This window comes from Anopheles darlingi, chromosome 3, assembly GCF_943734745.1.
Source record: "Anopheles darlingi chromosome 3, idAnoDarlMG_H_01, whole genome shotgun sequence".
Lineage (NCBI taxonomy): Eukaryota > Metazoa > Arthropoda > Insecta > Diptera > Culicidae > Anopheles > Anopheles darlingi.
The window spans coordinates 40,548,439-40,558,438 of NC_064875.1; the positions used below are offsets into that span (position 1 = coordinate 40,548,439).

The 10,000-nt window shown below is 49.3% G+C and overlaps 1 protein-coding gene across 2 annotated transcripts in view; it reads left to right on the forward strand.

The window, feature by feature from the left end:
* Positions 1-10,000, forward strand: part of LOC125955987 (RING finger protein nhl-1) — a 49,205-nt gene that overhangs the window by 10,820 nt on the left and 28,385 nt on the right. The window contains exon 1 of one of the 2 annotated variants that reach the window (XM_049687367.1): positions 5,956-6,223. The exons of the other annotated variant lie outside the window; for it this stretch is intronic. The gene's annotated coding sequence lies outside the window, so the exon portion shown is untranslated. Of the gene's footprint in view, positions 1-5,955; positions 6,224-10,000 lie in introns of those variants that run through there. 2 annotated transcript variants of the gene reach the window in all.

The window sequence follows — 10,000 nt, forward strand, 5'->3', positions numbered from 1 at the left end:
ACCCTCCACGTCCAGCCCAGGAATGTTCGCGACGGGTAATATAAACATTCAACATCATTTCGCATTTAAGGGAACAGGGACGATAATGATGAGGATGATGGTGGTACACCGGCGGTCTGCGTAATTCATTTGACCGACAGATGGTTAGGTCTGTATGGGGTTTTAACGAATACCGGCTCAGGTGTATGTGGAATATTTTATAAATCTATAAATGGCAGCACGGAACTCGTGGTGTCGCCTTCGCAGCATCGAGTTTCTTGCCTCTTTTTGTAGTAAAAGGCGGCTACGAAACGAGCGTCAAATCGTCCTAGTACACTCATTAGTAAACCATTGACAGATGGAGCAGCCTGCCATTAGTGTCATCTGTCAATAGGACACGTTTGTAACAAACACACACACACACACACACACACGCGCGCTTGTGGGTATATTAGTAGATCTTTTCTATTTCGATTGAAGCAAGCGCGGTTTCTATGGACCTTCTGTAATGGTTGCTCCGCCTGAACGAGTGGTACAACTCGATTGTTTACTTTAATGAAGCAGTATTTTTTGTTTTCAAAAACCTTGATGGCGTTCTAGGGCAAGGAATTCAATGTGCTATGCGATGAAAAGAACAAGTAGAGACAATAACAAATAGATTGAGTCCTCAGCAGAGCTTCGCGCTTTTAGCAATCGTATAATCCTTGCTTTAAGCTGCACGTGTAGTAATGCCATTATCTTACCGGAAAACCTTTAATAAACTCTCATTTGGCGCCTTGTAATATTCATTTCAAGCCTTGCACCGATCGATAATAGCAAGTTTCATTGCAACTCTCGAAAACATACCAAACAGATTACCATCTGTTGAATTCAAATAACAGTTTAATTACATTGTACAATTACATCAACGCTAATCCAGTTTTAAATGAACTAACCGTTTGATTACACATTGTAGAGTCCTACATTAGAATTATGTTGCGCTAGGCCAGGAGCTGGTATAGGCGAAAAGGATAAGAATTTTAATAGTAAATTTCAAGCTAATTTCCCACCTAGCTAGGTTGAGTGAAAGATCAATATTTAAAAAAAAACTTCATAAAATAAACGCAAACGTCTTCAATTACATTTAACTTTAACTGTTCATTTTAAACATATATAAAGATGGATGGATTTTTATCGATTTGATCTCTCATATTGGTAAAATCACTATCGTTTATAATCATCCTTAAAGGAGCAACTGAAACTGTTTCGGATAGCTGAACAAAAAACAAAATTGAGAATTCATTTGGAGAATCCTTTGGATTTGCTGCATCGAGATGGGCTACTCCTACTCCCGCTTATCTGTCACACCATTTCTAACGATCATTCGTTCCAATCGATAATACATGACTTCAGTTCTTGTGAGAAAGCGTATCTTTGTTCTGGTGGTCACATAACTTATGTTTGGTTTTTTAAAACCACTAATTGGCCAATGTAAACAGACGCATCGTTTTCAGATGAAACATATCTATCTTTGAATAAGTACAATTACCATTATACACGCATGAGATCATTGAAAGTGTTTACTTGACGCAAATTAAATCGATTGCGGGTGATTTCTTCCACTTTTTGTTTTCAATCAACTCAAAACGATGTTTTGCTGCTCCTCAAGACGCTCAACCAACCACTTCAATCCGATGAGGGGTAATGCAGTAGCAGCAAGAAATGGCAAAACAACAACTTCAACTCACCAACGAAGAGGGGTTGCGTGCCCTGAGGATTGGAATCTTCTCCCTCCTCACCGTAAAGAACGGATTTCAACGAATTCACCCCCCCTCCGGTTCAAGCTTCCATAGACCTTCCCTTAGCCTAACGACCGTGTGTGTTCCGAACAGAACAGTGGCACTGTGTTTACGAAGTCCTTCATTCCAAATCACCCACGTCAGTCGCCCGTCGTCGTCGTCGTCGTAGTCGTCGCCGACGGTAGGCTGTTTATTTTCGAGCCCTAAATCCCCAGGTAGCACCCCTCGTGCTGTGGTGGAATCATAACCCTCAGCTTCTCTCCTTGCCCTAACCTGGAGCAGTGGAGCATTGGCATCGAGATTCGAATCGAAATCGAAAGCACCGGAGAGGTAGAGACAGGATGGTTCCTAGGCTTGGTAGATAGTTTGTGATGCGATGCGTGCTGGCACGATCGCATCGTGGCCAGTCCAGTCCAGCCGTCGCTTCATCATTCAGCACCACACGTCTCTACCGCACGTAAATGGGCGAGTGAGAGTGCGAGTACGTGAGTGGCAACGCCAAAAATAGCATCCTTGAACCAACCTGAAGAGCTCATGGCTGTACCTCCACATCGCGGCACGAAACATCAGCCGGAACGGAACCTGACGCTTGATCAATCACTGCCTGCGGCTCCGCAGCAACAGCAACAGCAGGAGCAGCAGCGAATGAAAACTCCCGAGCACTGGCAAACCGTGATGATGGGAGGACTCCGGACAGACGGGAAGAAAAAGTTTTTCCATCGACAAATCGGCTCATCGATTACACACGCAACCGAAGCCAGCCAGCCAGGCGGCTGGCTGTAGGTGAAGGCAGAGGTTCATCTTCCTCGCCATCCTTCTCCTTTCCTCTCTTTCTCTCTCTCCAAGAAGCTACGGACAGAAAAACAAAGTCATAAATTTTTATCGTCATAAATAATAATGTATCACATTCCACGGTATATCACCGACGTCGATACCACATGTGTACGTGCGTGCGTGTGTGTGCATGCGTTGCGTACCTTTGTGGCCCTTGCAGGACAAGCAGCAACACACACGACTTAGTAGGCGACGACGACGACGACGAAAAACAGAATCCGGTCCAAGATTGGAAAATGCGAAAACAGCCCAGCTGTTGCCGTGGCATGCACGTCCGTCCGCCAGCCCGCCAGCCCGCCAGCCCGCCAGTCCGCCAGTCCGCCAATCGTTAGCTCCGGGAGTCGTTGAAACAAAAACGTGAAACAATCCACGAGACTCCACGCATCGACGCATCCGACATGGCAGCTGACACACACACACACTCACACGCATGGTCCCCGGTGGTTTGGTGTTGAGCAGAGTTTGGTTTTTGGGGAGAACGCAGGCATGTTGTTTTTTTTTGTTTGCCAGGTGACACTTTAGGGCCCGCACCCTTAACGGGGGAAGGGGATGATATTTCTTTTATTTCTTATTTCATGTGTTTGAGTGTCTGTGACCGTGACTGACGGATTCCGGAACGGGGTCGGAAGCGCAGCTCCTTTGCACGCCACCTTCTCGGTGTGTATTCGTCCCTCGGTGTGTTTTTGTGTCATTGATGCGAAGGGTGACAGGTGACGTCATCCCTTTTTGCTCCCTTACACCGCAATCCGTTACATTCTCGTTCCGTTTTTTTTTGGGGGCGAGAAACACAGGCACACAGACACAGGATGTGGCGACCGAACCAAGCTCGTGCGAGTGTGTGTGTTGCTGTTTAATGAAACATCAGGACAACCACCCATACGGGGGAACATCCCGGTGGTACGTGTACGAAGACCGTAACGGGATGCAAATTGTTTTGATTGACGGATTGGGCGAACGGCGTACGTACGTTCGTTCGTTCCCGACCGTCGCGAATAAACAAGTCGTCGCGATCGCGCACCAGGAATGTGTCAAGAACAATCTGCTGCACGGAAAGGTTCCTTTGCATGTCGCGTGGTTGACGATTTGATTGATGGATACGCATGGACAGATCCGCGAGCGCTTGCTGCTGCCGACGTTGTCACTAATGTTCACGTTGACTCATGGCTTTTACCAGAAAGCTGTTAAAGTAAGTGGAATGAAGCAATGAAGTGAACAGTAGCGAGCTCCCGGGTCAAAGTTACTTCTGCTGACACCGCGCACAGTACAGCGCGCATTTGTTTCCGATTTTCGGTCCCCAACTCCAGGGGCCAGTGGGGGGTTTGGGACAAAAGTGAAAGTGGACCGCTAGCGGAAAACTTTCTTTTTGCAGAACCCGCAAGTTACGCCATTTCCGTAATGTCGAGCATTTCCATCAATGAACAGAAGAGTCAAAGTGCTTGGCAAAGTCAATTACTCCGTTATCTAGTAGGCCCCCGGGATCTGAGTAGGCCATACTTAACCATGCGAATCTCCGTTCGTCCCGATTTCCCTCGGTCCGTGCGACTCGGTCGGTTGCCTGATTAATGGTGCAACGCGGCAAATGATGCCGCGGTCAGCAATGGGCGAGGTGGCCACTATACCAGAATCCTCAACTGATGGCCAACTGATAGCTGAAATGTTTTATGATGTCTCTCGCTCGCTCGCGCGCTCTTTCTCTCTCTCTCGTCTAATTGCGGGGCACAAACGGACGTAAAGGATGGCTAATCCGAATCCGGTTCATTAGAGAGAGGACAGGATAAAAGGAGACATAGGTAGTGGAATTAAGGAAAGTATTCCGCACACAAAAAGCGACTTACGATTTCAAAAGGACATCATTTTCACTCTTCATTTTAGAGCGAGAGAGAAAGAGAGAGAGAGAGAGTAAAGTGTTTCCCAAATCATGCATCGAGGAAAACTTCAAACAGCGCCCTCAAATGCAATTTCCCGAAATGGATCGATTGCTAATGGTTTTGCAAAAGCACATAAAAAATCAACCGTTAAGCAAAAAGGGGAAAAAGAATAGAAAAGGCAAAGGTTCCACCATTAGTGCTGCACCTGAAAATGAGCATTTCCATCATTAGCGGACGCTTTTTGATGTTCGGAACGACATCACGGAGCAACCGGGGTGAATCGTGATGAAGGCGAGGCCGCACACGGTGAAATGATATTTTCCTATTTCTCGACAACTTCCGTCAGCAACTAACCACGAGGCCGGGTGGTTGGTGGTTCCCACTTGGCATCGGTGGGCGAGATCCATCGCTTCACCCGGTCGAACGACGAAACTCCCGATGATGCACTGCACACTGCAAGACAGGTAGAGAGCGAAGCAGAGAGAACCGAGGGAACAGAGCGAGAGAATGAGAGAGAGGAAGCTGACCCAAATCCTAGTACGTTGCGGTCAATCAACCTGCGACGACGACGTATGCACCCGCGGGAAACACGCGAATCCAAGGTACGGGGAAGGACGAAACGTCAACGAAAGATCAACACAAACTGTGGTCTGTGGTCGCGATGATGATGATGATGATGGATTCCAATCGAAGTCACCATAGGCGAACACTCCCCACATACTCATATCCGTTACGGTACGTTACGTAGCGTGCGTTACCGATTTCACCGGGGTAGTTGAGGTAGTTCCGTTGCCTAGCGCGCAAGCTGAAATCACTTGACCCCAGGTCCATACAATTGGAGTATCGGGATCGGTTTTGCCAGTGGCATTCTAGCAGCAGCAGCAACAGCATCACTGATGATCGGTTTTGTTCGCACTCCACCAACATGCTGTTGCAGGAACCATTCACCAACCGACCGACCGAGTTACCAGAACGGCACACTAACTCTGGCAAACACTATTTATAGCGCCGGATGATCCGTCGCAATGAGTGAGCGAGTGCGCGACGTCCGGTGTCCTCTCTCGCTTGCGATCGTTGCGCCTGGCGTTGCGGCCTGCGGCGTATGCGGACCTATTTTTAGTCGGACAACTCTCTCAGGTTCGTCATCGGCGTGCGTGTGTAGGTAATGGCAACGTGGACGAAATTCCCTCCCCAAAAAAAACCAGACAACGACGACGATGGCGATGGCGATGAGAAGTGACGCACTAGCGCCCGCTCTGCTACTAGCGGAGGAGTGCACTACTGCTCCGGTGTTGTCCTAGGTGTACCGTACTGGTATTAGTAGGTGTGTGAATGTGATCGTGCGTTTGGAGCTAGTGGTCGGTTGTAGACGAAGGAGAACGATCCCGGAATCACACCAACACAGTGCCAAGTGGTCTTTGCCTGCCTGTGCCCGTGGTGATCACTACGCTACCAACAAGCACGGCTGCTAGTAACACTCAGGCTCAGTAGTCAATGTGCGATCACCACCATCGGTGGCAGGGTTCTATCGAGCAGCAGCAGCAGCACCACCAACTTCTAGCTATTAGTGCAGCACCTACCATTACCCTCTCTGTGATCCTCTTTACGATAAACTTTTCATTCGCGAACCAACGAACCGTACCTGCAGCAGTTCCCGTGATCTTAGTACCAAGAGTGGCTTGTTGCTGCGTGTGACTGCATTTGTGCCGGGCTCTCTGCTCTGTGGCCGGAACGACCTGTGTGACGTCAGCGGAAACCCTAAAAGTACGTCGCCCTCCCCTGGGGAGGGGTTGGTACAGTGTGACCCACTACCCTTTTTACAGGATTGTATGTGTGTGTGTGTGTGTGTGCACAAGAAGCACAAAGCAGTTCCGGAAGAGAGGCGATTTAACCATCAAACGAGGTTATCAACGAGGTTGCTGTACGCTGCAATCGCTGCGTGTGTTTCTGGAGTGTGTTCTTTTGTTTGCTCGCATCGTTTGCTTGGATTCTGGACCTTGGAATCTGGACCTTTCCCTTGCGGGCGAATGCTTTCTTCTAATGCTCTGCTCTGCTCTGTGCGTGTGTTACCACTGCAGTTAGCTGATTTGACCGCACGCTTCCTGCTACTAATGCCAGTCTCAACCGGGCGTGTAATAATTGCCGCGTAGAATAAGAAGACTGCAGCTACAACCGCCGCCGGAGCCAAGCACTAGTTGGTGAACGAACGAACAGCCTCCTAGATCGACCAACCGACCGACCGAAACGAAACGAGAAAACGAGACTCCCAGGACCGTTGGGAGGGTTTTTTTGGCTTGATTCGCACAACACAGCAGAACATACACACAAACGCTCATACGCTCATACAGGCCAGGTAGGTGGTGCCAAAACCACCCTTAATCCCCACCTCACCCCCCTCCCCACCATCACTCCAGTTGCAGCACCAACTCTGCGTTTGTTTTGGGAAGCAAAGTGGAGAAGCTTCAATTCCGACTAAACCCAGTGTTCCGGGAGTGTGTCGAGTGTGTCGAGAGTGTGTGTGTGTGTGTGTTCCGAACCGGTTGCTCGGTTAAAACAACGAATCCAGAGCGCAATCCTTAAGCTCAATGATGGCTTTTCCTTTGAAGCTGCACTAGTGGTACCGGCGGATGCCGGCATACCGGAGCTCCGGTGCCATTGCCACCAACGCGCAAGAAACGCTGGAGGCACAGAGCACCCGGGGAGTTTACGGTAATGAAGTGTCCCATTGGCCATAAGGAGCCATTTCCGTGCTGCTTTTCGTGTGATGTTTTCACGAGAAGCGAGCGCTGGTGGAGCGATGGGGGAGGGAAGGATGGGCTCTTCTGAAGGTGGTGGGTGTACTCTGTTCTGAAGAGCCGCGAGAACTGGTACTACATTATTGATATAGCCGTTGACTAATGGTTGGTTCGCCTCGCGTATTAATAGTTTCCTGGCGCAGGCACTAGTTTGTGCTCGTGCGCGTGTGTTAGTGTGCGAGCGTTGCGGATAGTGCGGAACCGTGGAACCGTACTACAGCACAAACGAGATCTGGCTCGCAGCGGTCGTGGATGCTGTAGCTGTGAAGATGCTCCTCGAAAATGCATCGAGCATCAGCAGATTGTTTACAACTCTCTCCCTCTCTCTCCATCTTGCATTCACTGTGATCTCAAAGACATGAATTCACAAGAGTCTTTAGGAGAACTTCAAAATCAAGAATGCTCTCAAGAATATGACTTTCCCCCTGCTCTGCAGTCAACAGCAGGAATACGGTTCGTTACGATCGAGCAGTAGGCTCTTGCCAGCGTTCAACTTGCATTCATCATTCCAAATCCACAGCATGCAATAATGAGTTCTTAGTACTTCAATAACAGCCGACCCACACTGCCCCCGGTAACTAACCAAGTTCTTCTCGAGGACTTGTTCCCATTTCTGCTACACACTTCGATGAACTTGAACAGCCGGAAAAGAGCAAACGAAGCGAAAGGAAAGATAAAAGCCAAACTGCTGACTCCCGGCGTACCTTGAACTCGTTTTTTCAGCAGCTCCTCCGTCTTTGAGGTTGGCGGAGAGCTTTGCTCGCTCGCTGAAATAACGATACAACCCGTGCACGTGCCAGTGATGGCGAAGGCGCAATATCTCTCACCGGAACGGAAATAGTCACACGCCGTCCGTGATCGGGCGATTTGTTTACGCGTTACGTGGAGGAGTCGAAGGAACGGTTCCCACCGCGGAACGGCACCTCGATCTCATTTCCAACTCGATGACACTGTCGTGACGCACTTGAGGTCTAGTAGTAGTATTGGGAAACGCACAACCTCCTCTTCTAGAGCACAAGTGTCCTCCATCCGCGAGCCAAGTGTCCAAATCGAATCGAAGGTCATTGGCGTCCATATGCGCACGCAGCCACCACCCACTGCGAAGATCGGGAGATCAGTTTTGTATTTATTGTTAATAGACTTCCGCTCCACCGCTTCCTCCACCCCTTCCGGTGGCACACACACACACATGGATCGTCGCGCATTTCGCGAGCATTTCTTATTTATAGTCTCGGAACGGAAGCCAGATGCGCGCTCGCGTCTAGTCAGGTCCGGTTTTGCCTTGTGCCTTGTGAATGTCTGTTTGGAAAAGTGACGAATGCTTCCTTCTCCCCAGTTCGGTTCTACACCCAATAAGAGAACACAGTGATGCAGTTTTCCGTGATGCAGTTGCAGCGAACGGTTCGCTTTGGGATGCATTTGTCTTTGCTCGGCAAGGAAAGGAACTTAGCTAGAATGGAATCGTGTTATCTCGTCCGGGAAAACGGCGACTGGAAGCGACCGTTGTAAGCACCCAGCTGGAAGGTACCGATCGCGATTGCAGTCAGCCTTCTCGCGCTCGCGCCTAATCATGCAGGAGCATGTGAACCGAAACAATCGTTTCCAGCTTCACGGCTGATGGGAAGGATCATCTGGTACCGGATGCTGGATCTCCGGCGCGGTGATACTGCACACCAGCTAGCGCACATCCACATTTGCGATGAGATGCCAGCCAGTATAATAAGATTAGAATGATGGATTCGCCCTTTTGCACTCAGTGCACTCGGTGCACTCGCGGTGTGTGTGTGTGTGTGTGAGAAGCATGTACAGCGTAACTTTTCCTCGTGCTTTCCGCGTACCCGCATGTGAAAGCCAATTTATGCCAAAAGCATTTTCCCAAATAATACAAACCACCAAACCGGCACATGCTGCATGCTGCAGGAGCCGCAGGGAAGGTGGACGAAGAAGTTGGAAAATTAAATTTGTCTTCCGGAGAACCGGAGAATCGACGTTAAGCCGCCCCCGGTCTCGCACACCACTTGCGTCACATGCGACCGTCACCGATGAATGGGGTCGGGTCGGGAGGACCAAATTTTGCGCGTGGGTGCCAGTTGAGCAATGGATCTTGGTGGTGGTGGTGGTGGTGGTGCTGGGTGGGAAATAGCGCTGAGCTCAGCAGCAGTGTCTGTCCCATCTTGATGCCATCTTCTTCTTCTTGTGTCGTTGCGATGCCGCCATTGCGCCGAATGTTTTCCATTTGCTGCGTCTTCGCGTCAGAAGGTCTGGTGGTCACTGCTATTTATACCTCGCCAAAAACACACGCATCACCTTCCATCTTCGTCGTTGGTGTGTCTGTGTCTGTGTGTGTGTTTGTTGCTTCGTGTTAGTTGATGGAATCTCTTAAAATCCGATTCCACACCAACGGGTGGATTCGTTTCGATAAAACCATTAATTAACATCGTGTCGTATAACGGTCACATACGTAAAGCCCGTTTACTAATCCGAACAACCCAACAAACACACACACACCTGACTGACATTCCAAAAATTGTGTGTTGCCATACCGCTTCAAAACAACGCTTGCTACTGCGATGGCTTCGAAGTGCCAAAGTTCAAAGAACGTCTGCTTCCACTTTCCGTTCCGCTGCTCCTAGTCGCCCCTCCTCTGCCTTCATATTAATCACGTTTGCACGCTTGCAACATGGCGGTAACATGGTTGGCCATGCCGCTATACACTCGAACAAAGACCTTCACACGAGTTTTGCGT